This window comes from Cryptotermes secundus, unplaced genomic scaffold (assembly GCF_002891405.2).
Source record: "Cryptotermes secundus unplaced genomic scaffold, Csec_1.0 scaffold296, whole genome shotgun sequence".
Lineage (NCBI taxonomy): Eukaryota > Metazoa > Arthropoda > Insecta > Blattodea > Kalotermitidae > Cryptotermes > Cryptotermes secundus.
In genome coordinates, this window is record NW_019737985.1 from 335,627 (window position 1) to 343,787 (window position 8,161).

The 8,161-nt window shown below is 38.4% G+C and overlaps 1 protein-coding gene across 10 annotated transcripts in view; it reads right to left on the reverse strand.

The window, feature by feature from the left end:
- The window catches only part of LOC111870596 (tolloid-like protein 1), a 181,436-nt gene that overhangs the window by 34,528 nt on the left and 138,747 nt on the right, over positions 1-8,161 (reverse strand). The gene's annotated exons all lie outside the window — the stretch shown is intronic.

Genomic DNA, 8,161 nt, shown 5'->3' on the forward strand with positions numbered 1-8,161 from the left:
ATTCCAAAATACGTGTAATATGTTCCCTTTTGAAAGACAGTTAAGTTACATGAGGGATAATGGAGGTTACTGCTATGTCTTGTGTTGACTGTATGAATCTCAGAATTAGATAAAAATAGATCTTTGTTTTTGATCACAAATAACAAAATGGAAAAAATGTACTGTGAGTAAAGGGCAGACATTTTAGTCTCTTAAACAACTCCCTACAAGAATCTCTACTTCTAGAATTGGTGATGACTCTTATTACCCTCTTCTGTAGTCCAAAGATATGGATGCAGAGGGGCGAATTACCCCAGAAAGTCAGGCCATATGTCATAATAGAATGAAAATATGGGAAATATACCGATCTCATTGATTCTAATGACACATATGGTTTAATAGCCCAAACTGCATAGAAAGCTGAACCCAGTTTGGACATGAGCCAGTCAATGTGGCCTTTCCATGATAGGGTACTATCAGTCATCAGCCCGAGCAACTTAATATAGCAATTTCACTGTTACTATAAATGACAGGTATGTCCATTGTATTACTTATTCTTGGTTGAGAAATACATAAAATGCGTTTTATCGCGATTCAGTGTCAGTAAGTTAGCCTTGAACCATTCATTTATATTTTTGAATATTAAATTTAGTTCGTTTTCATACTCAGTACGATTAAAGTTCTTAACAATAACATTGGTATCATCCGCGAAGAGAATATTTTGCGTATCATAACAGAAACAATAAGGGACCTAAGATCGATCCCTGGGGAACACCATTGACAATCTTACCCCAACTTGAGTGAGTGCACTTCTCATTAGTTACAACTCTTTGATGTATACCATGAAGGTAGGATTCCAGCAACGCATTAGCTTTTCCTACTATTCCATAAAACTTCAATTTAGATAATAGAACATCATGAAGAAAGCAGTCTTCTGGGATTTGGCACCGTGTATATGTGGTGTTAACCGACGTTTCGGAGGAACGTATCGCCCCCATCTTCAGGGTAGAAGAAAAAGTATAAGAAATCTGCAAGCGACAACACCGTGAGAAACGGTAAAGCAGACCAAATCCCAGAAGACCGCTTTCTTCATAGTCACCGCCGTGAAAGCCTCAAATCTTAAATAGAACATCATGATTAACACAATCAAAGGCTTCATTTAGGTCACAAAAAATGCTTCCAACTGGTATTTTATTATTCAAAGCCTTTAATATTTCATTAATTAAATTATATGAAGCAAGTTCTGTGGATGAATCACACCTGAATTAGAGAATGTGAGGTGCCCAGTTCACAGTGAATAACGAATTGGAAAGAATGTGGAACGAAGCTGCTGTGGCCTAACTTGTGTGGATGGAATGAGGAAAATCGTGAAAATCTGAGTCAGGATACTCGGTGTCCCAGCTGAGATTCGAACCAGGCACTTTCTGGATGCCACTCAGAGAACACCACCACATGAAACAACTTGCCTGGTATCTTGGTTAGTTTATGAGCTACTCTATTTTCGTGGTTTTCCTTAGTCTCTCTATCACAATAAGCCACTGCCATCCCCTTCAATAGTCCTATCCATTGACCATTCCTGACCATCTTCCCACCTCATACGACTCTAAACAACCTCAGATTACAAAATTTCTCGCAGTCAAGAGTCTATAATTGACCCCTATTTATCAACATATTGTTTATTAATGCAAACGAAAGCTTTAAATTTGCAAAACACATGATGCTTATCGGTAATGAAAGGACCTGTAAGAAATCAATCGACATGATTTTATGCCTAATAAAGTAGTCCCTTTACGTCAGTGGTTCTCAACCTTTATGAGACCGCGGCCCAGTAAGTTCTTTTTTTTATAAGACGAGGACCCAGTCCCAACAAATTTACTCGTAAATACCTTTCCAGTTTTGTTAAAGTTCATGCATTAAGCTAACATAATATTAGTAATTAATTATAGCATAACCATAAAGAGTATTAGTACACTTATGTATACGATGTGGCATGTTGACAAACATAAAATTACATTTAAATTAGTTATCAATCACTGGACTAATGAAATCTTGTAGCATTTTGTAGTTTCCTCAGACCAACATCATTAAATTACTGTGCGCTAATTTTCATTGACATATCCAATGCTGATCACCAAAAACTTATGTTATTCAGCGTAAAATTGATTACTGTATTATTAAATTGATTTTAATGATGTTGGTTTGAAAGAAACGGCAGTGAGAAAAATATTTATGCATTGTAACTCACCATAGAAGTCAGCTGAGTAGGGGAAGAAGCACAAGGATGTCAACTTGCAGGCGAACCACTTATTATTACATACACACGCCAAATAATTATATATGTAAAATATGTAATTTGACAAATAAAAATGTATGAATCTCCCAATTCTAAACACAACTTCCAACACTAATTAATATTTTTATTTTAAAGACACAGCACTTTAACACAGCAATTATAAGTTATTGGAAAGTTAACTGAGTGAAAACACCTACTCAGACGTTTCCCTTAATAAAAATTAGCTTCAGTCAATGAATGTATTTCCATTCTCAGTTAAGTAAAAACACCTACTCTGGAGTTTCACTTAATAAAAACTAGCCAGTTTCTTTTATCACAACTGAGTTTGGAAGGTTTTAGTTAGGCTAGTGAGACTTATGTTTCTGTTTTCCGTCCGTTAGCTTATTAATTCTGGGATGAACTGAAGTGAGAGCCAAATGGAGACAGTCAGAAAGTTGCAGACAGTTCCTCTGTTTCGTTTTAAGAACAGTCATGGCAGAAAATGTAGTTTCACATAGATATGTGATGGGAAAACAAAGAAGAAACCTCACTGCTATTTCATGTAAATTTGGATATTCATTTTTCATTCTTATCCAGAATTTCGAATTACCCTTAGTATTAAAAGTACTTTCCAGTCCTTTGTCTGATGATAATTCAATAAGTTGAAGGGTTTCTTAATGGGAAAGGGCTGTCTCTTTGTGTTCAACAAAAGGGTTCACAATCCACATATTTTGCCTCCAGGGATCCTCATGTTCGGGATAATATTTTTCAAACGACATCATCATCTTCAAGTGGGCTGCAATAATATCTGAAACTGAATTCTGTAAATAAAAATCATCTGTTTCCATAATATAATCTGAGTACAACTGAAACATTTCATTGTTTCCTTCTGCAGTCATATTAAGCCAGAGTTTGAGTTTCTTTTTGAATGATTCGATCTTGTTCCACGCATCAAATATTGCTGTATCTGGACCTTGAAGTTTTAAATTCAACTCGTCCGTGTAAGAAAATATGTCACTGAGATACACCAGCCTGGCTACCCATTTCTATCCTGAAAATAACGGGACAGGTTACCTTTCTTATCAATTAGAAAGAGCTCAACTTCCTTTCGGAGTTCATATAACCTCTTGAGAACTTAACTGCGGGACAACAAACGAACTTCCGAATGGAAAAGAAGATTTTGATGATCGCAGCCCATTTCATCGCACAATGCTTTTAACAGGTTGTATTTAAAGCATATATAATATAATTAATAATCTTAACAGATTGTGACAGGACTTCATTAAGCTCAGGTGCCATTTTTTTGGAGGCCAGGTTTTGCCTATGNATCCTGAAAATAACGGGACAGGTTACCTTTCTTATCAATTAGAAAGAGCTCAACTTCCTTTCGGAGTTCATATAACCTCTTGAGAACTTAACTGCGGGACAACAAACGAACTTCCGAATGGAAAAGAAGATTTTGATGATCGCAGCCCATTTCATCGCACAATGCTTTTAACAGGTTGTATTTAAAGCATATATAATATAATTAATAATCTTAACAGATTGTGACAGGACTTCATTAAGCTCAGGTGCCATTTTTTTGGAGGCCAGGTTTTGCCTATGAATATAGCAATGTGTTGACACTAAGTTATTGCCCGCCATATCCTTAATTTTAGTGACCAAACCTGAATTTCTACCTGGAAGACAGCACCGTCAGTGCAAACTCCAACGCAATTTTTCCATTTGAGACCTCTCTCTTCAATGAAACCATTTAAAACTTTGAAAATTTCACTGCTGGTAGTGTGCGTAGGTAATTCAGAAACACTTAAAATGTCTTCCTTCGTGTCACTCTCATCATGGTCAATATATTGTACATACGCAAGTGAAATGTTGCTGTTCTGAATATCTGTAGATTCATCCAGTTGTAATGCAAACAATTTCGATTTTTTAATTTTTTCAATGACTTGCGTTTCTGTATCTCCTGCCACATCAAATATCTGCCTACCAACTGTATCATTCGACAATGGGATGTCTTTCATTTTACTTGCCGCAGACTGGCCTAATACTTCATTACAAGCAGTAGTCAAAGAAGGCTTAATGAGTTCTTCCCCAATGGAATATGGTTTTTTACATTTAGCTATCTGTAGTGATATTAAATAGGATGCCATCAGAAGTGAAGTGTCAGTGATTGAAGCTTGGTAAATAATGTTCTTTTCTACTTTAAGTGCATCTCTTTTACGCATAAAGAATTCAATGGGTTTGTTGCCTAGATCGGAATGTCTTGTGTTGAGATGTCGGGTAAGTCGCGATGGCTTCATAGCTTCATTTCCCAGAGCAGTAGCACAAATGACACATTGGGGTCGTGGCAATTGGTCAGTGTTAGGGCATTGTATGAAACCAAATTTTAAGTAGCTGTCCATGTACTTACGAATGGATGCAGACTTCTTCTTCTGTGTGCTGGTGGTTTTCCCTTCATTTTGTACATTCTGGAGATCGCTATGTAGGCTCGAGATGGATGAATCACTACTTGTTGCGTGACAAACACCTTCAATACGAGATTTCTTAACATCAAACTTAAACAAAGTCCCCTGTCCCTTATTCATATTAAAATTTAAATCACTCAGGTTTCGAAACAAGCACTTACATACTGTAATGCGAACTTGCGAAGAAATAGTATTCAGTATTACTAGATTTGAGAAGTGGATACAGACTGCCTTGATTTTCAATTTCAGTGGAAACAGTTTCTTTGTACTTCCTTGCTGATTGGTCACTGACATTTGCAACACAGATGTTATTTCGCTCAGTTCTGAGAACAGAGGATATGCCGCCCATTGTTGTAACCGGCTTGCAGGCAATTTTTATGACTGGTCATAAACATTGGTATTGCCTTTCCCGAATGCTGAAAGATTTGGATGTCTGAAAATTCCTGATCATTCATGAATACTTCCATGTTTAAAAATATGCGGCTTGGTCACTGACATTTGCTACACAGATTTAGGTGTTCTGTGTCTGAGCTTCTCGACACAAATATTATTCTCCTCAGAATATTTCCACTATAAAATATTTATTCATGAAAAATGCTTAGAAAATGAAAATGACAAATTCCAGAAGAGCCTCTCGCGGCCCAGTATAATTGATGCCACAGCCCACTACTGGGCCGCGGCCCGGCGGTTGAGAAGAACTGCTTTACGTAACCACACTCCACGACATGAAGACCTATGGAGGAAGGTATGTATTTTTCCACGTATTTTTAAAATTTACTAGACTGAAGTGTGTGGTGACAATCATTCTTCGGCCTTTCTTTTCCCCCCTTAATAGGGCCCACGATATTTGTCGTATGTGGAGCTAGGTGGGCCCCAGAAACAGTCTTGTCGCTGTATGGAAAAAAAAAAAAGTCTCTGCTGGGAATTGAACTCCCACAAATGTGCTAACACACATGCCTTGGTTCTTTCAAGATTATCTGAGAATTTACTCGGAGACTGGGAAACCACGAACACCTTCAGTCACGATAGTAGATCTCCGGACGTCACAGTGTCTTGTGATCTTATAGAGTTTGCTTTTGACATAAAATCCCCAGTACCATCTTTCATCGAAAGCCATCTAATAATTCCATGCTGAAATGTGTGGACAAAAACGGCTTTCTCGTTATTCACTGTGTGCAAACAAAACGTAAAAATTGGTAGAAACTATAGGTTTATTTCGAATGGAACTTGGAATGTCATTAGGCTACGGGCTGGACGACCGGGAAATAGCGGTTTGCTTTCCAGCAGAAGTTAGAGATTTCTCTTCTCTGCAGTTTCAAGATTCAGGGGACTGTTCAGCCTCATACTCAGCGAGTACCAATTGCAAGTGTGAGAATACTGGGGCTGTGAAATATTCAGACTGGCTCGCGACATTGTTCAAATGCTATTTGTAACACTTAATTTTGTTGTTTCTTACCTTCTCATACACAAGAAAGAACTATAGTTTTATGGCAAGAAAACTGAGATATATACAAAATTGTAAGTTACAGGGTTATTGAAACTCATACTTACCGCTACTTACGAATTTACTGGATAAGATATTGTGGGGTTGGATCCACTCATCTCTCACAAAATCAAAGTTCAGGATATCATGTCAGAATTAATTATCAATCACATTATTTTGTGTCTTTTAATACACATATGAAGTATGTTCAGTTAGCACGAAAAATTTAACAGTGTCCAAAGTACAGATTTTTTCCCTTTGCCCTCTCCCCCGAGCTCATGGCCAATTTGAAGAAAGACCATCCGGCTCCACAGTATAAATAAGTGTACTCACCCGTACCACAGGCTCCAATTTCCTCCAGTAATGAAACTGGAACGATTCAGAAACGATCTTTATTTCCAGACAATTTCTTGCATTAAGAGTTATTGGCCGGCAGAAAATTACGATCATGTTATACATTTACAGGACCTAATACGAAATTCTGATTGAAGATTTCAATACAAGCCAATAGATGCCCCCTTTAATTTCACTTGTTACATGCAATTGCGTGAACCGTCTATTATTAAATGTTGTGAAGTGGCAATGTCTATGCTTTCTTTTCTTTTTAGTAGACAGAATTACAGCAACTTCTGCATAGTTGAGGGATAGTTATTGTACTTAAAGTAATTCGCTGCATGGAGATAGCACAGCTTTCCACTAGAAGTAACGTCCTATTAACCATTTGGAAGACAAACTGTTTCTACTACTTAACAGTGACAGAGCCTTCTGGTTAGACAAAGGACACATGTTTTATATAGAGCGATTCTGGGCGTAGAAACTGGATATATTGCCAATAGAAATGACGGACTCACTAATTATTTAAAGAGTAAGAGGCCAGATGCTGATATGTGACCAACTGGTCGGAAATGCTTGAAGATTACGCAGCCTGAAGGCTTAATATAGCGTTCACAAGAGCCAGCCACTAGGCTCCGTTTCCAACCATAAACTATTTCTAAAATTCAGTATATATTTCTCATCTTATCCATTCATGTTGCATGTTCCGCCCATCAAATCTTCCTTAGTTTTATTACCCAAATAATATTTGGTTGAGTAAAATTATTAAAGTCTCCATTATGTGCTTCTCTCCAGTCTCATGCCACTTCCTTTTTTAGTTGCAAATATTCTCATCAGAACCCTGTTTTCAGACATCCCCAAGTGTTATAATCCAATCGGTCACTGATAACTGCTGTCCTCTGGAGTGGAAATATATTGTAACGTGTTTCGTTACTGAAGACGCCGTAGAGATGGTTAATTGGTTTATTTAACAATCTTCAAATAACGGCTACAATTAATTATCACAATACTACGGGTTTCCACACTTTACAAACCCTACAACAAAATCTCTTAACACTATCTTCAAGAGTCTTCACGTATTAATAACGCGGGAGCTATACAAGTCTCCCTGAATTACCCACTCCAGATATAACTGGTTATCACTGGTTATCGCACACGCGTCTGTAGCTCGTAACTTGCGAACTGAGAACTCGTTGGTAATGCACTGACTGGCTGACTGTCACAGTACAACTGACTGGTTGCTGGCTAACTCAGAACTAACTGTAGCTCGAAGACTCTCTCGTAGGTAGCTCCAGGACTAACTCTGAATAGCCTTCGCTGCTCCTCATGTAGCCTCGATCGGACAATACAGAAAACGGCCACGTAATAAGCACCCTTGTTGCCTGGCGCTGTGTTGCTAGTAACGCTAGCGGTAGTAACCGCTGTTACCACCGTCGTCTCTCGCAATCCTGTTTACCCGTGCTGCCCTAGCAACCCGCGGTACACTTGGTGACGTCATCGCTGTTGACTCGCGTTGCCTAGCGACCAGGATGCTAGGACTCGGCTAACTTCGGCTCACTTCGGCTTCGCTCGGCGCATCACGGCAGGCGGTGGGGGGGAGGGGCGTCATCCATAGCTCAACATGTCACA